This window comes from Artemia sp. Qi Xiang Cuo, chromosome 12, assembly GCF_049724085.1.
Source record: "Artemia sp. Qi Xiang Cuo chromosome 12, ASM4972408v1, whole genome shotgun sequence".
NCBI classification, from domain to species: domain Eukaryota; kingdom Metazoa; phylum Arthropoda; class Branchiopoda; order Anostraca; family Artemiidae; genus Artemia; species Artemia sp. Qi Xiang Cuo.
In genome coordinates, this window is record NC_142805.1 from 35,697,657 (window position 1) to 35,723,506 (window position 25,850).

At 32.0% G+C, this 25,850-nt stretch overlaps 1 protein-coding gene across 2 annotated transcripts in view; it reads right to left on the minus strand.

The window, feature by feature from the left end:
- chn (zinc finger transcriptional factor charlatan) overlaps window positions 1-20,506 on the minus strand; it is a 103,109-nt gene extending 82,603 nt beyond the window's left edge. For both annotated transcript variants that reach the window (XM_089098037.1, XM_089098039.1), the window contains exon 1: window positions 20,412-20,506. The gene's annotated coding sequence lies outside the window, so the exon portion shown is untranslated. The remainder of the gene's footprint in view (window positions 1-20,411) is intronic.
- Window positions 20,507-25,850: the final 5,344 nt, after the last annotated feature.

Consider the following 25,850-nt stretch of genomic DNA (forward strand, 5'->3'; position numbering starts at 1 on the left):
CTTGTCGATATAATGAAAACTGATTCTCCATCATTAGACTACTGTATGAAGCTTCTACGTCGTGGTCCAAATGCATTTACACAATTGATATATTGATACAATTGATATATTGATCACGACACGGCAAAATGATATTGTGGATACGCTTTTAAACATTAGTTTAGAAATTTAGGACTTTTTTCATGAGAAAGATGGTGCTCAAGGATGATTTACTCCTCTCTCTCTATCTCATACCATTTTTGTTGTTGCTAGCTCAGTTTCATTGTGGCAGTGAGAGTGTCAACACATGACAAAATGTTCAATACATATCCGTTATTTATGTACACACTGGGCAGCTGGTCATCATGTGAAAATTGCACAATGATTGATGAGTATGATGAAAAGTGTAGATTATGCAACCCGTGTAAATTGCATAGAGGATATGCTGTACAAATTAAAGGTTGTAATTCCTGTCTTGAAGAAGTGTCTGACTCTCATCCTAGAGGTCACCTATGCTCCAATTGTCATTATGATAAATTTAAGCAGTGGGAAAATACATATCCCAGTATTATTGGAAATAATTCTACCTGTGATTTTAGTTTATTACTACGAGGTTGGTATCGTCTTGGTTTAAGATTGTTCTGGGAGGAGGAACCGGGCTAGCGATTCAACTGTTGGAACAACAAAAGAATATGGTTTCTACCTCATTGTTGTGAAGACAATGAGTCTTATGATTATACACCTACTGAGTTTTAATTGGCTGTCACAGAATGTGATTCGAAACTTGAGGACACTGTTCATGAAATTGCTTCAAATAAGCAAATTGAAATGTATGAATTCAATAGAATGAATGAGAATAGTATCATGGACTATACAGAGAGATATGACAAGAGTGAAGTCACACTCTACTGTAGAAAATGTGACCCTGACATTGCAGTACATTAGGATCAGTACACTGTGAATTCAGATAATCTACCTGCACTAGTTGTTGTCGACAAATACCTAGTAGTGGATGAAATCTAAAGAGTAGAAAAGTCGTTTTATCATGTATATAATTTTTTTTTTATTAATAAACAATTTCACATACATTTTTAGAACATTTTATTCTTAGGGTACTAAAATCAATATTAAATACACTTGTAAGTATATTCTCCACTAGAAAGTCGTTCAATCGAGGTAAGTCAACGTAGATGCTGAGAAACTGCTTGTAGGTGTAACCACGGCATCTGAACATGAAAAAGAGTAGTGCATGAAAGCCACATGTCTTAGTCGTTTGGAGGGGGGGGCTTGCGGCCTTTGGGGGGGCCTACAGGCCCCGGGGGGGGGGGGGGGCGGCCGCCCGCGGGGGGCGCACCGCCACTATCAAAGTTATCTTTTTTTTTTACTTATAGCAGATTTTTTTTTTGTAAATGTTTCATTCAAAAAAAGGTGATATTATTTCAAGTGCTTTATTCTAATGTTGTATTTTTTTTCTATAAATAAACAAAAGAAGTGTATTTATTTAAGTGTTTTTTCTCTGTGTGCCTATGTAAATGTTGTATTTTTTTTTAATCAATTTAAAAAAAGTGTATTTTTTAATGTTTAATGTGTTTTTTTTTAAGTATTGTTACTTTTTTTATGCATATAATAAAATAAAATATGATTCTTTATTCGTCTTCTTCTTATTATTCTTGAACAGAGTGATAGTAGGGAAATTATTTAGTCATTAGACAATTATGGTCTACAGTTAGTTGTCCAGGTGAACTGCTGAAGGGAACATGTATCAATTTAAAACACCATTCAGATCGTTTCTGTGTGGACCGTCAATGTCGGGCAAAACAACACTCTGAACTAAAATAATTAAAAATTGCGATAAAATGTTTTTAGAAAAACCAAAAAAAATCTACTATTGTTACAGTGTTTGGCAGGAGTAATGCGATAAAATAAAAGCAAGTGCTGCCACCACAAGTATGGTGCAGATAAAAATTATACAGGGACTTTATGTTGTTAGCATTATTAACCCAAACTCTTGGCTGATCATTGACGATCCGGCAGAATCTATTGAACAATGGTCCCCGCAAATGCTGCAATTGTTCACTGTTCGCTCTCATCATGAACATATTTCCGTTACTCTGGTTCTACACAGTCTCTTTCATCAGAGCAAATGTATGCGAACACTTGCTTTGAACTGCACCTACTATATCATCTACAGAGTTGTTCGTGATTCTAGCTCGCTAATAACCCTCAATAAACAAATCTATCCAGGTGCCCCTAAATTTCTGTTCTCAGCATACAATCAGGCAACTAATAAACCCCACGGTTATATGCTATTGAATCTTAATCAAAATACACCCGAGGATCTGCGTGCAGTCACAGATATTTTCGACGATGAAATTACAATATATCTCCTCGTGAACAGTAAAAAGACATATTAGTCCCTATCATGACACTGAAGAAACTACATGAAAATAGGTATTTGTTTTCAGTTCTAAGCACTTCAAAACCTCCGCTTAGGAAAGCAATACTCAAACATGGTATTGACAATGATTTCATTAATCTAATATCTGAACTTTGTTTAAATTTGACCGAGGGCAATGTTCAATTGCCAGAAGTAGTTAAGCAACAGGCAAAGCAACATCGTTCCATTGTACGTACATTGGCCTCTAAAAAGAAAGGAAAGAATTTTAAAAGGAAACGACTTCTTCAGGCAGGCGGTAGCTTTTTCACACTTTTACTGCCAATAATTGCAGGACTTGTAAACAATTTTCTCTAGATAGCAAAACCCTATAAATTGACTCCAATAGAACTCGCTCTCTCACCCGTGGAACACTTTGAGAACAATCTGAGTCAATTTTTCGACAATGAAAATATTGAGGATGATAAAAAACTGACTTTACTTCAAGATGCATTTAGCCGAGTGGACAAACACAAGTCCTATTGGTCGAATTCCACTGCTGCTGGTATTGATCACAAAAAAGAATCATCATCTCAAGAGTCTGCTACTGGAACACAATTAAAGAAGGAAGAATTGTATTCAATTTTATTTAAAATTGTAAATATAATGCCCCACACATATCGTGAACAAAGTAAACGACTCCTAGCCTATCTCATGGAAAGTGGTCAAGATCATATTCAAGTTGAGAGCAATGGTGAAGGGATTATAATTCGGGGCAAGAGCTATAATCTACTTGATTTAATCTATGATATGGTTACAAATCATAAAGGACTATTATCATTTGACGCTAATCTATACAACTTTCTAAATACATTAAACTTCCCCAAAAGTCTTATTGGCAATAGAAAAATTCTAAAAAAATTAAATGAAAATGCATCATCATCATCATCAACATTGACACCATTAAAATATGAACATTAAGAAAAAGACGATTTTAAATCAATTTTGGAAAATACTAGCACACCACTGATAGCTAGACAAAAGCGAAGACGTATCAAGTCAACGTCACCATTACCACCACCACCAACAGCCAGTATACAAAAGGGTAGCGGACATTACACAATGTGTTTACGTTGAAAATGGCTGAAGTTCTGAAAGATGTTTATGAAAATATTGGTGAGGCGGGGAGTTTAAGTTCCCCCCCCACTCTTTCCAAAGTCACTGGTGTTCGCACTTAAAATGTACAAGACTATCTACAAAATGAATCAAGTTACACACTGCATAGAAATAAAAGACTTCGTGCCAATCAATATCGAAAAACTAAAGCCTTTTACCCATTGGATATAATACAAGCATATCTCCTGACTCTAGATGAGCTTCAAAGACGTCACAATACGCCGTACAAGTACATACCACTTACCATCAGTGTTTATAGTCGCTTTGCATATGTAATTCCATTGCGATCAAAGAGAGGTGTTGAAGGTGCACAGGCCATTGACAGTATTCTCGAACAGGATTCATATAAAAAAATCAAATGGATCGTGGTAGTGAATTTGTTAATCCCCATGTTGCAAAAGTACTAGAGAAATATAGTACACTGCTCTATCATCGTCACCGTCCTATAAAGGCTGCATTGGCCGAACAATTCATAAGAAATGTTCGACTTTTAACTTCAAGATATTGTACATTGAAAAATACATCGACTTTTATTCATGATCTAGATAAAATCGTGCTGATTTATAATCAACGACCTCATCGATCATTGTCCAACTCTACGCCAATGGAAGTTCATCATTCTGATCATGATACAATCGACAGCTTTCTTAAACAATATTCCAATGAATCAAATGTCAAGAAGAAAAATAAATTCAATGTTGGTGATACTGTTCGAATTAATAGAACAACTAATGTTTTTGAAAAGGGGAATTATTTGTGGTCCACTGAACTTTTTAAAGTGGCAAAAATCCTAGACACAAAAACCACAACTTATCGTCTGCGAGATACCAAAGATGAAGAGATTCTCGGTGGTTTTTATGACTATGAACTGCAAAAAGTTAAAAATGCTAGTGAAATCTATCAAATTGAAAAGATATTAAAGACACGTACTCGCAGGGGTAAGAAACAGTTACTTGTTCGGTGGCTAGGATACAACTCTGATTTTGATTCTTGGATCAGTGTTGAAGATATTGACAATGCCCAATGATTTCTATGTAACTTTAATGTCCAATGTTTCCGATCCTCTCTACAACGACTTGAATAAGACAAGTGATTTTTGGAAAAAACTCTCCCCCACCATCTAATTTTACGGTGCCTATGAAGTGGCTCTTGTCGACTGTATTCTCAAAAATACCTATGACATCCTGAGAAAGGATCGTGTGTATGACATAAAAGTTATACCATTCGATTGGACACTCTTTGTCGACTATGAATGGGTTGAAGCACTTAAATCTAGCTAATATTCACAGGCCAAATTGAAATATATTGAATATGATAATATGGGAGATTTGTGTCTCACAATCAATAGAAAAATCTCATATCGTAGGAATGGTACATTCCATTTTAATTATTCATTGGAACATGATAGGATTTAGATTAGCTCACCTGTTGACACTGAAATAATTATTCTCCATGATAATCTGAGAGACGTTCTTGGCTTTAAACAGAATACGATCAATGGGAAAAATGCTGGCACCGTTTACGGGAAGGATCAAGTTATTTTTTCTGATTATCCGCCTGGTTTCGCCTCGGACTCTTGCATATTTCTCTATGCATCCTTTGTGGAAACGTCGAGAGTCGGTAATTCAAATGTCCCCCTCCTATGTGTTCTTTAACGAAAAACAACTCATGAACTTGTTCATCACTATAATATAAAGCATCTTCAGTATGTTCCTTTAAAAACTTCGTATTTGGAACTCTGCCAGTTAACACTAAGAAGTAAATTGGGCTATTCTCTGGCAATAACCAAAGGCCTATCAGTGATTACATATCATTTCCTAACCATTGTCAACGACAGCAAAATCACCTAAAATGAACAATAGACAGAATTCAATTTGTCTGTCCCGATATTGATTGTTATGTTGGTGCTTTGAGTCCACGTCATATAGGCAATGGATTGGACTACTACAAGGGTCGTAATACAATGTCTGGCTATGGTCTTGGTAGCTGGTTTGCTAGGCTATTTCGTTCTTCACTACCCCTTGCCAGAAAATATCTTGTACCTGCTGTATAGAATTTTGCTGCCTCCACACTAAAGGACTGGAGGTTGGGCGAGAATTTCAGGGAGAGTGTTAAGGAAAATATTAGATTTTCAGCAAGAGGCGTTGGTGAGCAACTAAAATCTCGACAAAATGGGGAGGGGATGAAAAGGATGCTCTCGCGTCATTCACTCATCAGTCTCCACCCAGGCAGGAAGCAAAGGACATCAACAGGGACTTTGAGGAATAAAACAACGAAGGTCAATAAGCAGAAAAAGAAAAAGAAAAATATAGTTAGATCAAAGAAGGATTTCTTCTCTTAAGATGACTTATCTCCCCCACAAGGAATCATATCCATCAATCAGTTCCTCATTGAATCTATTCAATGCTGAAAATGTTGATATAAGTGTCAAGTATGTCTACTATGAACAATTTCATCCCCAACCACCCCTCACAGAGTACATACACATTCAAATATTTTCTAATGAAGAATATTTTATTGATTCGTCATCAACATTTATTGATTTAAATGTTGTGGTGAAGAAAAAGTCGGATAATACAACTCCAAATGCCGGCGATGGTCTCTCCTATGAAAACTGTATTCTACACAACCTATTCAAACAAATTAATTTATTTATTAATGGAACATTGGTGAGCACTAGCAATAATTTATCCAACTATGCAAGCTAAGTACAATTTATGATAATGACGCCAAAGGCATACAAGGAGTTCAGAGGAAAATCATTGGGCTATGAATATCGATCAGGTGTTGATACTGACGGTGAGTTGACTACTGCAGTGACCCAGGAGTATCATCTAGTTGGAAAATTAAATCTTGAGATATTCAATATATCCCAATGGCTACCCCCCAATGTCAAGATTGATATAAAGTTACAGATGGCCCTATCAAATTTCATTTTGAGAAAAACACTTCCTGCAGCACCCGATGTGAATGTAATTATCACATCGACAATTCTCCACGTCCGAAAACAACAGGTTATGAGCTCTGTTGCATTGGCAGTGGAAAAGCTAAGAACCAATGGTAACAGCATTAAACTTCTTGTCCCCCATACAATCACCAATCAACGTCATATTGCCACCGGCTCTCGTAGCTTTAGCGATTCCTCATTTATCAATGAAGAAATCCCATCAAAATTGGCTTTGACCTTTGTGAATAGTGCAATGCTGTTGGATCCTCGACTGAATCGCCCCTGATTTTAATTTTTTCGATGTATCTAGCCTTGTGTGCAAAGTGAATGGTAGTCCACTGTTCACTCTATCATTTGACAAACAATCCTATAGAACTCTATACGAGTTGGCCATACAATACCTAGATCATGACTTCCAACTATTTGAAAATGGAATAACCGATTCAATGTTTTCAAAAAATCATTGGGCTATTGTTTTGGATTTGTCAGGCACACATGATATAAGCATAGTACGAAATGGGAATGTACGTATAGAGTGTACATTTGCCGATGCTCTGACTGAGAGTATCACGCTAATATCACTGAGTTAATTTGAAATCTATTGGGAAATCACACCCAGCGGCAGTGTTCTACTAGACCTATCACCATAAACACAAACCAAATAATCAATGTATTTAGTATGGCTCCATACATGTCTCTGTACAAGTCCTACTGTATATCTTCGGACATCATTGAAAAAGATCCAAGTGTTAACAAGATATTAATCATTGTTAATAGAAGCCTGTCGACCTTGAAGACCGGTCATTGGCTATGCATCTTTCAAACAGCGAAGAATAATGAATTTTTTGATCCTCTTGGCCTATTGTATAAATTGTATATTCCATACATCAGCAATTGTATTGAAAGCACGGGGAAAACTATTATTCAAAATCAACGAAGAGTAAAAGATTTAACGACTAAGACAAATGGCTTTCATGCACTACTCTTTTTCATGTTCAGATGTCGTGGTTACACCTACAAGCAGTTTCTCAACATCTACGTTGACTTACCTCGATTGAACGACTTTCTAGTGGAGAATATACTTACAAGTGTATTTAATATTGATTTTAGTGCCCTAAAAATAAAATGTTCTAAAAATGTATGTGAAATTGTTTATTAATAAAAAAATTTATATACATGATAAAACGACTTTTCTACTCTTTAGATTTCATCCACTACTAGGTATTTGTCGACAACAACTAGTGCAGGTAGATTATCTGAATTCACAGTGTACTGATCCTGATGTACTGCAATGTCAGGGTCACATTTTCTACAGTAGAGCGTGACTTCACTCTTGACATATCTCTTTGTATAGTCAATGATACTATTTTCATTCATTCTATAGAATTCACATGTTTCAATTTGCTTATTTGAAGCAATTTCACAAACAGTGTCCTCAAGTGTCGAATCACATTCCGTCACAGCCAAATAAAAATCAGTGGGCTTATAATCATAACACTCATTGTCTTCACAACGATGACGTAGAAACCATATTCTTTTGTTGTTCCAACAGTTGAATCGCTGACCCGGCTCCTCCTCCCAGAACAATCTAAAACCACGACGATACCAATCTCGTAGCAATAAGCTAAAATCACGGTTAGGATTCTTTCCAATCATACCGGGATATGTATTCTCCCACTGCTTACATTTATCATAACGACAATTGGAGCATAGGTGACCTCTAGGATGAGAGTCACACACCTCTTCAAGAGAGGAATTACAACCTTTAATTTGTACAGCATATCCTCTATGCAATTTACACGGGTTGCATAATCTACACTTTTCATCATACTCATCGATCATTGTGCAATTCTCACATGATGACCAGTTACCCAGTGTTTACATACATAACGTACATGTATGGGGTATTTCTTCATGTTTTAGAACTCTCACAGCCACAATAAAACTGAGGTAGCAACAACAAAAATTGTCGGAGATAGAGAGAGTGGGGTAATTCATCCCTGAGCACTCCCTGTCCCATGAAAAAAGCCCTAAATTTCTAAATTAATGTTTAAAAGCATATCCACAATATCCTTTTGTCGTGTTGTGATCAATATATCAATTAATTGTGTAAATTCATTTGGACCACGACGTAGAAGTTTCATACAGTAGTCTAATGATGGAGAATCAGTTTTCATTATATCGACAAGCAGTCCCCGAGAAAATATCTTCCTTTGAAGAGACAGCTCTAGAAAATCATCATCTAGAATCAAACGTTTTTCAATAAGAACTAGATTCCCCATGATTCGCTCTTTCTCGAATCTATCCATTTTTTTAGAGTCCTAACTCTCTCACAACCAACTTCAGACTAACCAGAATTTTTTCTACTCTAAAAAATATATGCTAGTCTACTATAGAAAGAAAAAAAAAATACCATTGATTTAGAAACAATTTTATTGAACATAATCCCAATAATAATGACTGATGCATTTTGTTCTCGTCAATATATTTCGATAGGTCATCATATGCTGACCGAAGTTTACTTATATGGAGAATATTCACTTTTCCAGACAAACAAAGCTGCTCTTCGTGTTTAAATTTTCTTAATAATATAATGTATCTAGCGTACACTATGTCCCATTCAAGATATAGTCTACAACCGGCACTTATTTCCACAGCCACATTGGGTACTGGTATATCGTTGCTACTGTTGTCAGCTCAATCATTAATCTCCAATAATGTAAATGCACCACTCATTTTTTTCCTCTACTAATATCCTCGCAAATAAACTATTCTCTTTGAATTCAATTCTCTTACTAATATGAATTGTAAAGAAAACTATTCCTTTTATTCAAACCCCCAATCACCAATCAAGTTATACTCACTCTCTTTGAAAAGGTGTATATGCCCTGTAGAAATGTTTACCTATATGTCTCGTAGAAGCAGAAGGCAATGTGAGAGGATACTCACTCTTTTTGAAAAGGTGTAGAGACGTACGCAAATAACGTTGAAATTGCTATATGGCTGTTAGAAGTATAACATTGATTACTACTTATATATATATATATATATATATATATATATATATATATATATATATATATATATATATATATATATATATATATATATATATATATATATACATATATATACATATAGAACAACTTGGAAGTAAACCTCTGTTTGTCAATATAATAAAAATATCCCCATGAAAAATAATTATCCTTAGAAAAATAAAAGTACAAAAAAAACATATCTTTGAAAAATATACTCAAAACAACTTGGAAGTAGACCTCTGTTTATCGATATATTTAAAATATCATCATGAAAAATAATTACCCATGGAAATATATATCCATGAAAAAAACATACCTTGGAAAAATGATTCATTTGAAAATATACCTAAAACAGCTTTGAAGTAGACCTCTGTTTATCGATATATTAAAAATATCCTCGTGAAAAATAATTACCCATGGAAAAATATATCGATGAAAAAATATACCTTGTAAAAATGATTCATTTCAAAAATATACTCCAAAAAACTTGGAAGTAGACCGCTGTTTATCGATATATTAAAAATCCTCATGAAAAAATAATTACCCATGGAAAAATATATCTATGATAAAAAAATACCTTGCAAAAATCAGTCATTTTAAAAATATGTCCAAAACAATTTAAAGTAGACCTCTGTTTATTGATATATTAAAAAAAATTTCTCATGAAAAATAATTACCCATGGAAAAATATATCGATGACAACAAATATACCTCCAAAAAACTATTCATTTGAAAAATATACCCAAAACAACTTGGAAGTAAACCTCTTTTTATCAATATATTAAAAATACCCTCATTAAAAATAATTACCTATGGAAAAATATACCCATGAAAAAAATATACCTTGGAAAAATGATTCATTTGAAAAATATACCCAAAACAACTTGGAAGTAGAGCACTGTTTATTATATATTAAAAATATCCTCATGAAAAATAGTTACCCATTTATCCACGAAAAAATATATATCTTGGAAAAATTATTCATTTCAAAAATATACCGAAAACAACTTGGAAGTAGACCTTTGTTTATTGATATATTAAATAAAAAAAACAAGTTTTTTAAACTGAAAGTAAGGAGCGACATTTAAACTTAAAACGAACAGAAATTATTCCGTATATGAAAGGGGCTGTCCCCTCCTCAACGCCTCGCTCTTTACGCTAAAGTTTGACTCTGTCTCACAACTTTATTTTTTAAAACAATAAAAAACTTTAGCGTAAAGAGCGAGGCGTTGAGGAGGGGACAGCCCTTTTCATATGCGGGATAATTTCTGTTCGTTTTAAGTTTTAATGTCGCTCCTTACTTTCAGTTTAAAAAACTTGTTTTTTTTATTTAATTTCTGATCGTTTTTTAGTTAATGCAGCTTTTATTTTAAAATGCAAAATTCCACATTTTTGCAGATAGGAGTTTGAATAATGTTCTTTGATAAGCTGAATCTGATGGTGTGATTTTCGTTAAAGTTAATTAAAAACATTTGCAATTAAAACAAAATTTTATTGTTTAAAAAAACTTTCTGATTATTTTAAAATAATGATGGGAAATCCGGCGCCCCCTATAAGTAACTTTTGATGGTTAGGATTAAACTTGATGAAACTTATATATTTGAAATCAGAATTAAAATCTGATTCTTTTGATGTATCTATTGGTATCAAAATTCCGTTTTTTAGAGTTTCGGCTACCATTGAGCCGGGTCTCTCCTTACTTACAGTTCGTTACCACAAACTATTTGATTAAAAACTTCCTTATGAAAAAATAATTACCCATGGAAAAATATATTCATGAAAAAAAATACACTCTGTATATCTATATACTAAAAATATTCTCATCAAAAATAAAAACCCATGGAAAAATTTATCCATAAAAAATATACTTTGGAAAAATGATTCATTTGAAAAATAAACCCAAAAGAGACTTGAAGTAGACCTCTGTTTATTGATATATTAAAAACATCCTTATGAAAATATTTACCAATGGAAAAATATATCCATAATATATATATATATATATATATATATATATATATATATATATATATATATATATATATATATATATATATATATATATATATATATATATATATATATATATATATATATATATATATATATATATATATATATATATATATATATATATATATATATATATATATATATGTTTATAGATATATTAAAAATATCATCATGAAAAAAATATATCCATGAAAAAAAATACCTTGGAAAAATGATTCATTTGAAAATATACCCAAAACACCTTGGAAGTAGACCTCTCTTCATCGATATATTAGAAAATATCCTCATGAAAAATAAATGCCCATGAAAAAATATACTTTGGAACAATGATTCATTTCAAAAATACACCCCAAACAACTTGGAAGTAGACCTCTGTTTATCGATATATTAAAAAAATCCTCATGAAAAAACAATTACCCATGAAAAATTTATCTATGATAAAAAAAATACCTTGGAAAAATCATTCATTTGAAAAGTACCCAAAACAACTTGGAAGTCCACCTCTGTTAAAAAATATAGTAAAAATATCCTCAGGAAAAATTATTATCCATGGAAAATATAGTCATAAAAAAAGAAAAATGATGCTACAAGCAATATTTTTCTAATAGTAAAAATCACGACTAGTATATCTATATCATTCTCATATTGTGTTTCGAAAATATTAAATGTGAATTTGAGTATATTTTACGTCAATTGAAGACATGTAAAAAAAAGTTGAAAAAAATTTATGTTAAAAAAAAATAAGAAAAAAAAAGTTCGAAAAAAGTTGAAAAACATTAAACTTAAAAAAAAGTATAAGAAATGGGGGGCCAAGAAGTTGAGGAAGGAGATATTGGGGCCCTTGGAGGTTGGGACATTGGATGACTAATGACTGCCATATCATCCCCTAAAATATACGACTTTATTATTTTCAACTTTATATAATTTGTAGTAGCTCCAATAGTATACCAACTTTTGGAGATGTCAAATCCATAACCCCCTCACTACTGGAATTCTTTTCATCAAACTATGTGTAATACAGAGCGCGAAACGTGTTTTGTAATAAGAATTTGTAGCAGCTCCAATAGTAAAACCTACCCTCTATGGGTGTCGGCAAATCCATAACCACCTCACTACTGGATTTCTAAGTATTTTTAAGGATTCTTCTGTGTTTCTATATTAAAATTCATTTCTCGGCGCCTACGACTTCATTAAATTCAACTTTCAGAGTACTCCAATACTAAACAATATTTTATATTGGCTGCACTCTTCACTTGGTACTTGTGTATTATACCGATCACAGCCAAGAAGTGAAGCTAGGTCAATCAAATCAATCGACTTGTGGCGAAGGATGAATATATACTAGTCCTATTCTGACATTTATATGATGTGACATGGGAGTCAACATTCCTTCAGACTTATATTTAGTTGGTAAGCTATTTTAACCCTTTACCTGTTTCATTCAATCAAAATAAAAAAAAAACATTCATATGATTGTCATCTGGTTTTATCCGAATATTAATGTGCCTAGTAAGACCATTCAATGTTTTGCGATACTGGACGAACATCATAATTTGGGTCGTTGCTCTGGCCTACATTAATGCAGGTATCAAAAGGTATCTCATTTGCATAAATCTTGCATTCGCCATCAGTATTGTATATCATTTTGTTCCGAATATAACCGGTTCTAATTGGTTTTGATCTAGTTCAGTATCTAGTTTATTGGTACATATAGCTATACTGCTTATAGCACTAAAACAACACTTTTGATGTCACTTCTTAAGTAGAAAGGCTTGGAAGTACAAAACGATATCATCGTTGTAATAATTATGGTCCAAAACCCTTGACTGAAGGTTTTGTAGAACATCTCCGGTATGTTCCTCCTCCCAGCCCCCTTAATAAGCTACGCAATTAAGGTACAATCACTAATATATCAAATTAGATTATTAAAGTTTTGGTTCTGCTGATAATGCATTCAACTTCGAATTAAAGTGGCTTGCGTTCGACTCCTCCTTGGGTTTTTTTTTCGGTCATGTTTTTCTCCATTCTATACGATCATTTTGAGCTAATTTCACTGTTTTTGTAAATGTGATGCACTCATTTTTTAACGCATGTCCTAGGAAGGTATTTGGTCAAGCATTTATATTCAAAAGGGAATAGAGCTCATCCAATCCATAGTTTGCAACGACATTCTGAGTATATCACTAAATCCATACCCCAACGAGCGGCGTTTGCAACGACATTCTGAGTATATCACTAAATCCATACCCCAACGAGTGGCGTAATTTTTTCAAAATCCTGTGGGGCGGGGTCAACATTAGAGGCAATTTTCCCAAATCAAGTGAAAATAACAGAGAAAACTGAAAAACGAGCCGTATTTTAATAAAATACGGTGGTAAATATGAACTAAAGAAAAATGACCTGTTTCAGTGGATGCTTGGTTTATGCAGTTTTATCTTGGTTTTGACAATATTTTTGGAGAAACTAAATTTAAGCTGGGAGGCGGTTGGGGTAAAAAGGGTTCTGGATGAAAAATAAGGTCTGGGATGGGAAGTTGCCCTCTCTGCCCCATAGCAACTTACACCCCTGATCCCAACCCCTTACCACTTAGTGGTTGGAGAAGTGTAGGCATGTTGTTCTGGAGCCACTCAAAGTTGTATAATAAAAGAAGGATTGCTTATTGTTATGCTAACTTATTCAAATTAAAAACCTGTTCCGATAACTTATTCGACTCATAAACCTGACCGCTCAGTTACCCTTTTGTGTTGTAGCTACTCGCCTGGAGCTAATTCAATAAGGGCTACTAACGAGAATCTTTTAAATACAACGATCTAAATATCGATTTCTTCTTTTTTTTTTGTTTTTATTAAAAAAAGAAACGGCACTATTTTTTGATTTTTTTTTTCACTAAATATATTCTTCCCTTCAATTCCTTTAAGAGTTCTTAATTCTGCTCCTTAATAAGGGTTTTTCCCCTAGATTGGAGGTGATAAGAAATTACATAAAAAATAAGTTTTCAACTGATACTAAGGACCAACATTCAAACTTAAAACGAACAGAAATTATTTCGTATAAATAAAAGAGGTCATAGCAGTGTTGTTTCTAAATTAAATCAAACAGTTCTTGGTAACGAACTGTAAAGTAAGGAGCGACCCGGCTCAATGGTAACCGAAACTCTAGAAAACGGAATTTTGATACCAATAGATACATCAAAAGAGTCAGATTTTTATGCTGATTTCAAATATATAAGTTTCATCAAGTTTTGTTTTACCCATCAAAAGTTACGGGCCTGAGAAAATTCACCTTATTTTCGAAAAAAGGGGGAAACGACCCCTAAAAGTCATAGAACGCTAATGAAAATCACACCATCAGATTTAGCGTATCAGCGAACCCTACTGTAGAGGTTTCAAGCTCCTGTCTGCAAAAATGTGGAATTTTTTTTTTTGCCAGAAGAAAGATCACGGATGCGTGTTTATTTTTTATTTATTTTTTTTTTCCAGGGGTGATCGTATTGACCCAGTGGTCCTAGAATATCGTGGGAGGGCTCATTCGAATGGAAATTAAAAGTGTTCTAGTGCCCTTTTTAAGTGACCAAAAAATGGAGGGCAACTAGGCCCCCTCTCACACTCATTTTTTTCCCAAAGTCACCCGATCACAATTTTGAGATAACCATTTTGTTCAGCATGTTCGAAAATATGATAAGTATGTCTTTTAGGATGACTTAATCCCCCAAAGTCCCCAGGGGGAGGGCTGAAAGTTATAAACTTTACCCAATGTTAACATTTAGTATTGGCTGTGGGAAGTATACAGACGTTTTCAGGGGGGATTTTTTCTGGTAGTGGGGTGGGCGGGGGTGGGGTTGGTCGGGTTTATGTGGGGGGGATCTTTCCATGAAGAAAATTTTCATGGGGGGAGGGAAATTGCTCTGAAGGGGACGCCGGGCTTCCCAGCATTATTTAAAAAAAGATCAGAAATTAAATACAAAAAAACAACAAGTTTTTCTACTGAAAGTCAGGAAGAGCATGGGAGCTAAAAATAAACTGATATTATTTCATACATTACTGAGTTCACTCTCCATTTAGAGACCCGCTCTTGAAGCCAACGATTTTTTAGTACTTTCATCAGAGCCATTTATTATTATTAACGGCCTTTGTGATTAAGCGACGTTCGTAAATAAAATTAAACAAATTTCGAGAAAGCCATTTAACCAAATAAAAGTAAAATTAATATGCAAATTTTGTTTTAATTCTTTTTGTACGGTGAGCCAAAATCAAAACCTGCATTAATTCAAAAACGTTCAAAATTTAAATAAAAAAAAAAAACAAGTTTTTTTAATTGAAAGTAAGGAACGACGTTAAAACTTAGACGAAGAGAAATTATTCCGTATATGAGGAGGGCTGTCCCCTCCACAACGCCACGCTCTTTACGGTAAATTTTTTTATTGTTTAAAAAAATGGAGTTTTGAGAAAGTCAAACTTTAGCGTAAAGAGTGAGGTGTTGAGGAGGGGACAGCCCCTTTCATATACGAAATAATTTCTGTTCGTTTTAATTTTTTACGTCGTTACTTACTTTCAGTGAAAAAAAACTTGTTTTTTTATTTAATTTTTGTTTTAAACAAAACCGAGCATATATTAATTAGAAAAACAAGGTTTTTCCGAGGGAAGTAACGAGTGAAGTTGAAACTTAAAAACAAACAAAAATTATTACTTCACAGCCTATCTAATACATATCAATAAAAGTAATGCAAATAAATCAACTGGTAATATTTCCCTATGTTTGTAACATTACAGAAAATTAGCGCTTTACTGAAAACACAGAACAATAAAGGAGTTTTGGTACGGTAAAAGTAAACCTTTTAAAGGCACTTTTAACAGTATAAAAGTAAAGCATTTTGAGATTGTTACTTTATTTATTTTTCTCGTTTAATTTGGCATCACTTCTGCACAATGAGCTCATTTAAATGATTGACTGTCGTTTTGGATCTGAAAAATACATTTAATGATTAACATGTAGACAAGTTCGACGTGGCATTACAGACTCGCTTTAGAATTTGTATCATAACTTAAAATTCTCCGTTTTATGGAGAGAAATAACTGGATTTCCAGAGTTCATATTACGATATGTTCTTCATTTGGACTAAAACTAGGTGAGACCAAGGTGTTACCTGATAAATCAATCAAGTTCAAGTTCAATATGGGTTTCAATTAAAAAAAAATATAAAAATACACTTAACTCAGTTCCTTGTGCATTGATGCACGTTTGGGCCCGTAATAATTACACACTCTAAATACAGCGTGGCCTCCTGTCCTCTCCAATTTCCACCCCGAACCGCCATCAAATAACAATAAATTTAACACAACTTCTCCTCCGCTCACACCCCTTGAAGTATCAAACTAAAATAAAATAAATAATAATAATATCAAAAAATTCTAAACATAATAATAATAAAATAAATCTAGTAAATAACACCCCTAATGTGCAAATATTATATAGCCCAAATTCTTTTCTAAACTATTATATATTCATGCTATTTTATTATATTTCATTAGCACTAACCAAACTTGACTTCTTTCCAGGGTACCATAAAATGCACAAGTACCCCCAAATTATATTAGGTTATTATATAAGCTAAAGTGGTACTGTTCTATTAACCGGTCTCTTTTGAATACGTCAATGCATACCAGTCGCGAAATAGATCGAGATGCGTGATGAAAACAGGTTCACAATGCCTTCTGGAATATAAACAATGGCAAGAACAGTATTTAAGTTGTTTTTTGGGATTTAGGGGGGGGGGAAGGTACCTAGGTTAGGTTAGGTTACGTATTTAATATATGGTATGCTTTGCCCCCCACCCCCACCCTCTAATGTGCAAATATATAGCCCAAATTTGGGCACTGTTCTATTAACCGGGCTCTTTTGTATGCGCCAATGAAATGAGGTTTACAATGCCTTCCAGCTGCGTAATGAAAACAGGTTTACAATGCCTTCTGGGATATAAATAAAGGCCAGAACTGTATTTAAATTGTTTTTTTTTGGTGTTTCGGGGGGGGGTGGAAGGTACATAGGTTTGGTTAAGTATTTAATATATGGTATTCATTGCCCAGCACCCCCCCCCCGACCCCACCCCCCTAATTTGCAAATATATAGCCCACATTTGTTTCTGAACTATTATATATTCATCCTATTTTTATTTCATTAGCATTAACCAAACTAGCACTATATAAAAGAGCCCGGTTAATAGAACAGTACCACTAAAGTATTATATTTTCATCCTATTTTGGCATATTTCATTAGAATTAACCTAACTTCATTTCTCGAGTGTGTTCTGAATAATACAGGAATACCCGAGCAACAAATAGAATGTCAGCTTTGTCATTATTGCTTGCCGATTTTGAAATACTCTTACCAACTTTAATAAGTTCTGAAGACCCCCCCCCCCATCGCCCATACTTAAGATCAGAGGACATGGAGATTCGGAAATGTCGGTAAAAAGTTGAGCACGTTCTATCTTAATCGGTAAAAACTAGATTGTAGTTTTTTCATTCATATTCAAACATTGGCGTAAGCCTAGAATTGAGGCTATTGAGAAGGAAACATGTTAAGAAAAAAAATTTTACTTCATAATATGCAGAAAAAATGCAGTGAACACATTTTTAAGGTGCTTCTACCATACTTAACCCCCCCAACCCCGCCTTCCCTAATGTGTCAATATATTGCCTATATTATATATTTCATGTTTTTCCGTTTCTTGATTTTGTCAACGCTGATTCGATTTATGGGTACACGGGTTGAAAAGAAGATTGACGAATGGCAAAATGCTTGGGAAATGTATAATTAGGGCTATATATTTGCACATCAGGAGAAGGGTGAAGCATAGTGGAAGCGACAAACTACAACAATTATGGATATTCTGAAGCAAGAATGGTTTCTTTTTTTTAGCGTGTTTCCTTCTCAATAGATCTTTACCCATGCATGTTGGATCGTATCATAAAGCCAATTTGAAAAAATTAGGCACCAGTGAAGTTTACGGTTTCTTCTTAACTAAACACTATAAAAATAAAAGGTACTTGTCTGTTAGCCAGTACACACTCGAGAATTTGGATCTAGAGGTACGGGGTTGAAACAACCGAGACGCTTAGAAGACAGATAGGATATATATATATATATATATATATATATATATATATATATATATATATATATATATATATATATATATATATATATATATATATATATATATATATATATATATATATATATATATATATATATATATATATATATATATATATATATATATATATATATATATATATATATATATATATATATATATATATATATATATATATATATATATATATATATATATATATATATATATATATATATATATATATATATATATATATATATATATATATATATATATATATATATATATATATATATATATATATATATATATATATATATATATATATATATATATATATATATATATATATATATATATATATATATATATGTATATAATTTGGGATGTATATTTACACATGATGGGGGTGGGGGTGGGGGTGGAGGTTAAGTATAGTGGTGCTGCATTCAAAATATAACCTAACAGAAATACCAACTAAATATTTACTAAAATATAGCTAGGTACTAGTGCGTTATATGGTCGCTTTTATATACTAATGAGAGACGAGACCCGCCAGAATGGTTATTTCTCAATAGCGGTCTCTTGAAATGGAATGCGGTACTGGTGCATTATATTGTCACTTCTAAAAAGTCAAGTTTGGTTAACGCTAATGAAATAAAACAAAATAGGATGAATATCTAATAATTTAGAAAAAACATTAGGGCTATATATTTTTTTCATGGCCTTTCCAAATATAATAATCATTTTTGTCGGAAATGAATTTTACCCCCACCCCTATATACCAATTCAGGGTATATATTTGCACATTAGGGGGTGGGGTAAAGTTTAAACTTACCTCCCATTTACATCAGAAATAAAATTACCCCCCCCCCTCCTAATGTCCAAATATATACCCTGAATTGGTATATAGGCCTATATGGGTGGGGGTAAAATCCATTTCTGACAAAAGTGATTAGCTATTATATTTGGAAAGAGCATAAAAAAGGGCATCGAGGGGTATATTCACTTTATTTGTAAGTCAATAATAAGATTTGGTAAAAATTTACCCATTTTTGTCGGAACTGAATTTTACCAACCCCCCTCCCTATATATGCCAATTCAGGGTATATATTTGGGTCAATATCTACCAAATCATATTATTGAGTTAGGACTAAAGTGAATACACCATTCGATGCCTTTTTTTATGCTGATTACGAATATAATAAGCATTTCTATCGTAAATGAATTTCAGCCCCCCCCCCCTATATATGCCAATTCAGGGTTAGGTTAGGTTAGGAATGGTGTATTCACTTTATTCCTAACTCAATAATATGATTTGGTAGATATTGACCAAATAGGTTAGGTAGGTTAAGTATAGCCTATATAGGGGGGGGGGGGCTGAAATTCATTTCCGATAGAAATGCTTATTATATTTATAACCAGCATTAAAAAAGGCATTGAATGGTGTATTCACTTTATTCCTAACTCAATAATATGATTACGTAGATATTGACCTATATTTGCACACTAGGGGGGTGGGGGTAAAGTTTAGAAAATTCAACTTGTGACTTCTGAACAATACTGATACTTTACTCTCACATGCCCCCCCCCCACCGCATACTATTAAAGTACAAACGTTATCGATTGCTATCTATTTGGTTTGAAGCGTTCGGAGGTTTGTTTTAAGAAACAAGCACCTATTATTGACTAGGACAATTTTTCAATCTGTCAGCAAAAATAAATAAATAAATGAAATGCATTCACCTTGACAACCAGATAAAACGTCAGAACGTTAATCCTTAAGAATGCACATGACACACTGAATATCGTAGCTTCATTTAGCGGCTGTTTTGTTTTTACTATTTCTCCCAGGAGGCAACTAGCTAAGGTGGGATTTCGCATGAGATAGGGAGTAAGAACACCCGTTTTTCCAAATCAATGGGAGACAGGAATTCAATCCAAAGGAAATAAGTGCACGCTTTTTTTACGAAAACAGTTCAAATGACCAACTTTAAGTTAAATGCACAGGAAAAATTTACTTTTTAAGAATACGTTACTAGCTTTTCAACAGACGAATTATTATGAAAAATAACTTAGATGTGCGCTTAATTGCTTGAACAGACAGTTTTAATTTTTCTGGGTTCAGTGGGCTTGCAATTTTGACTTCAGCTAAATTCAAGGGGACTATAAAAAACATTAGCAGATTTTCATAGCCTTTTCAAGCTCGGCACTTGTTATTATCCCGACCCCACTTTGTTTTCTATGGCTTCTTATTGTATCTCAGTATGCACTCGGACATAATCAACTTAGCCTGTGAGAGATAACCTACAATGCAGGTATATTTTAATAAAATATTTAAAATATAGAGTCGGTATTTTGGTTAGAATAAGCATTTAACATAATGCGTTTTAGGCAGCCTGCTTTCCATAATTCTCTGTTGTAGTTTCCAAAATTTTGTTGCTAAAGTATTATATTTTCACCATATTTTAGTATATTTCATTATGATAACCTAACTTCAGCTCTTGAGCGTGGTCGGGATATTTAACAAGTACCTCAAGTGCCTTCATGGGGATTGGGTCACAAAACATTATTTCGAAATTGGCTCTACCCCCTAGCCCCTTGACGTTGGCACTGGCGCTTACTAGTCGGGTGGGGATGTAATTGATAAACAAATCCAAAGACGGAGACATTCCAGTCTTTTCAAACAGTTCGTGGTAACGAACTGTAAGTAAGGAGCGACCCGGCTCAATAGTAAACGAAACTCTAAAAACCGGAGTTTTGATACCAATAGATATGTCAGAAGAATCAAATTTTTATGCTGATTTCAAATGTATAAGTTTCATCAAGTTTTGTTTTACCCATCAAAAGTTACGCGCCTGAGAAAATTCGCCTTATTTTCGAAAAAAGGGGAAACGACCCCTAAAAGTCATAGAACGCTAATGAAAATCACACCATCAGCTTTAGCGTATCAGAGATCCCTACTATAGAGGTTTCAAGCTCCTATCTGCCAAAATGTGGAATTTTTTTTTTTGCCAGAAGAAAGATCACGGATGCGTGTTTATTTTTTTTTTATTTTATTATTTTTTTTTTCCAGGGGTGATTGTATCGGTCCAGTAGTCCTAGGATATCGTGAAAGGGCTCATTAAAAGTTCTAGTGGAAATTAAAAGTTCTAGTGGCCTTTTTAAGTGACCAAAAAAGTTGGAGGGCAACTTGGCCCCCTCCCACGCTCATTTTTTCCCGAAGTCACCCAATCAAAATTGTGAGATATCCATTTTGTTCAGCAAAGTCGAAAACCTAATTAATATGTCTTTGAGGGTGATTTAATCCCCCACGGTTTTCGGGGGAAGGGCTGCAAGTTATAAGCTTTGCCCATTGTTTACATATAGTATTGGTTATTGGGAAGTATACCGGTGTTTTCAGGAGGATTTTTTTTCTAGTGGGGGATCGGGGTTAGAGTAGGGGTTACGGGGGAGGATATTTCCATGGAGGATATTTCCTTGGGGGAAGGAACATTTCCATGAAGGCGGCGCCAGATTTTGCAGCATTATTTAAAAAACGATCAGAAATTAAATAAAAAACAAGTTTTTTTCAACTGAAAATAAGGAGCAACATTAAAACTGAAAACGAACAGAAATTATTACTTATATGAGAGGGTTCGCCCCATAGTCAATACCTCGCTCTTTACGCTAAAGTTTCTTAGTACTTTTAAAAGAGCTATCTATTCTAATTAAGCGGCCTTTGTGATTCAGGGTTTATGATTCGAACAAAATTCGAACTTTAGCGTAAAGAGCGAGGTATTGACTAGGGCGCGAAATCCCTAATATACGTAATAAAAACATACGAATACAGAAATTCGTTACGTAAGTTAATTCGTATGTTACGTCAGACCAAAATTTCGAGAAAGCCAATTAGCCAAAAAAAGGAAAATTAATATGCGAATTTTGTTTTAATTATTCACGTACGGTGAGCCAAAATCAAAGCTGCATTAATTCAAAAACGTTCAGAAATTAACTAAAAAAAAACAAGTTTTTTTAACTGAAAATTAAAACTTAAAACGAACAGAAATTATTCTGTATATGAAAGGGGCTGTCCCCTCCTCAATGCCTCGCTCTTTACGCTAGAATTTGAATCTTGCACCCAACTTTATTTTTTTAAACAATAAAAAACTTTAGCGTAAAGAGCGAGGCGTTGAGAAGGGGACAGCCCCTTTCATATACAGAATAATTTCTGTTCGTTTTAAGTTTTAATGTCGCTCCTTACTTTCAGCTAAATATAAACTTGTTTTTTTTTTAGTTAATTTTAAATAAGGAAAGAGGTGCGAAAGTAGTAAGGCCCCAATTACTTGAAAATATACATGCACTTTCACAATCCTGAGGCATGGATATGTGTGTATATTTTCAAGTAATTGGTTTACCAGGGGCATTTGCCTATTACAATGAACCCTACAGGGCTTGGTAGACGGGTTTTCTATTATGACATCGATTTTTTGGAGGTCAAACTCATGGATACTTGTTTATTTATTTAATTTTTTTAACTGGTATTTTTTCAATGAAGCCCATAGCACTTTGCATAAACCCGTGAATTTAGGACTGAAAGTTCAATTAATAATCAAGTTAGTGTGACAGCCATTTTTTGATCTGGTTAAGTGGGTATAATCTGGTTTGGTTTGTTATTGCGAGAGGATTACTCAATTTACATCTTAGTGTTAACTGGGCAATGACTAAAGGAACATTTGAAGGTGGAGAAAAAAAAAAGGGGTAATTACCGATTGGATAATTTTATCAAGAAATGACCGAAAAGTGTTTTGGAGGAAATGGAATGAATGTGTACTGTATAATACACAAGTGATAATTTGCACAGTGTTGTCAATTTTAAATAGTTTAGAAATAAAAAAAATTAACATGAAATGGCTGAAAAGTGTTTTGAGGGAGTTGAGTTGCACGAGGGTTGACTTGGACGAGGGTTCAGTTACATACGGATTAAGTTACACGGGGATTAGTTAAATGGGGTCGAGTAGCAAGGAGGTTCAGTTGTACGGGGTTTCGGTTATACAGGGGTTCAGTTACATGGGGGTTCAGTTGCACGGGGGTATCTGCTATAAAAAACACTTCATTCTAAACAAATACGAACATTTTGAAAAGCAGACAAAAAATTGGACACTATAATCAGAATTATTTAGCATTTGCAAAAAGGGGTAATTAGTGATTGGAAAATTTTTTAATGCTTTTACAATCGGAGATGTTTGATTAACCTTTGCAAAAAAAAGGGGTAATGGGATTTGCGAATTGGAGGTAATAATTTATTTTAGTAAAGTAATTATTTATTTTAGTAAAGTAATAATTTATTTTAGTAGAGTAATTATTTATTTTAGTAAAGTAATAATTTATTTTAGTAAAGTAATAATTAATTTTAGTAAAGTAATAATTTATTTTAGTAAAGTAATAATTTATTTTAGTAAAGTAATAATTTATTTTAGTAAAGTAATAATTTATTTTAGTAAAGTAATAATTTATTTTAGTAAAGTAATAATTTATTTTAGCAAAGTAATTATTTATTTTAGTAGAGTAATTATTTATTTTAGTAAAGTAATAATTTATTTTAGTAAAGTAATTATTCATTTTAGTAAAGTAATAATTTATTTTAGTAAAGTAAAAATTTATTTTAGTAAAGTAATAATTTATTTTAGTATAGTAATAATTTATTTTAGTAAAGTAATAATTTATTTTAGTAAAGCAATAATTTATTTTAGTAAAGTAATAATTTATTTTAGTAAAGTAATAATTTATTTTAGTATAGTAATAATTTATTTTAGTAAAGTAATAATTTATTTTAGTAAAGTAATAATTTATTTTAGTAAAGTAATAATTTATTTTAGTAAAGTAATAATTTATTTTAGTAAAGTAATAATTTATTTTAGTAAAGTAATAATTTATTTTAGTAAAGTAATAATTTATTTTAGTAAAGTAATAATTTATTTTAGTAAAGTAATTATTTATTTTAGTAAAGTAATAATTTATTTTAGTAAAGTAATAATTTATTTTAGTAAAGTAATAATTTATTTTAGTAAAGTAATTATTTATTTTAGTAAAGTAATAATTTATTTTAGTAAAGTAATAATTTATTTTAGTAAAGTCATAATTTATTTTAGTATAGTAATAATTTATTTTAGTAAAGTAATAATTTATTTTAGTAAAGTAATGATTTATTTTAGTAAAGTAATAATTTATTTTAGTAAAGTAATAATTTATTTTAGTATAGTAATAATTTATTTTAGTAAAATAATAATTTATTTTAGTAAAGTAATAATTTATTTTAGTAAAGTAATAATTTATTTTAGTATAGTAATAATTTATTTTAGTAAAGTAATAATTTATTTTAGTAAAGTAATAATTTATTTTAGTAAAGTAATAATTTATTTTAGTAGAGTAATAATTTATTTTAGTAAAGTAATTATTTATTTTAGTAAAGTAATAATTTATTTTAGTAAAGTAATAATTTATTTTAGTAAAGTAATAATTTATTTTAGTAAAGTAATAATTTATTTTAGTAAAGTAATTATTTATTTTAGTAAAGTAATAATTTATTTTAGTAAAGTAATAATTTATTTTAGTAAAGTAATAATTTATTTTAGTATAATAATAATTTATTTTAGTAAAGTACTAATTTATTTTAGTAAAGTAATTATTTATTTTAGTAAAGTAATAATTTATTTTACTAAAGTAATAATTTATTTTAGTAAAGTAATAATTTATTTTAGTAAAGTAATAATTTATTTTAGTAAAGTAATAATTTTTTTTAGTAAAGTAATAATTTATTTTAGTAAAGTAATAATTTATTTTAGTAAACTAATAATTTATTTTAGTAAAGTAATAATTTATTTTAGTAAAGTAATTATTTATTTTAGTAGAGTAATTATTTATTTTAGTAAAGTAATAATTTATTTTAGTAAAGTAATAATTTATTTTAGTAAAGTAATAAATTATTTTAGTAAAGTAATAATTTATTTTAGTAAAGTAATAATTTATTTTAGTAAAGTAATAAATTATTTTAGTAAAGTAATAATTTATTTTAGTAAAGTAATAATTTACTTCTGCTCGTTTTGAGTTTGACTCGGTTAATATATTTTTTTATTTTATTTTAGTATAATAATAATTTATTTTAGTAAAGTAATTATTTATTTTAGTAAAGTAATAATTTATTTT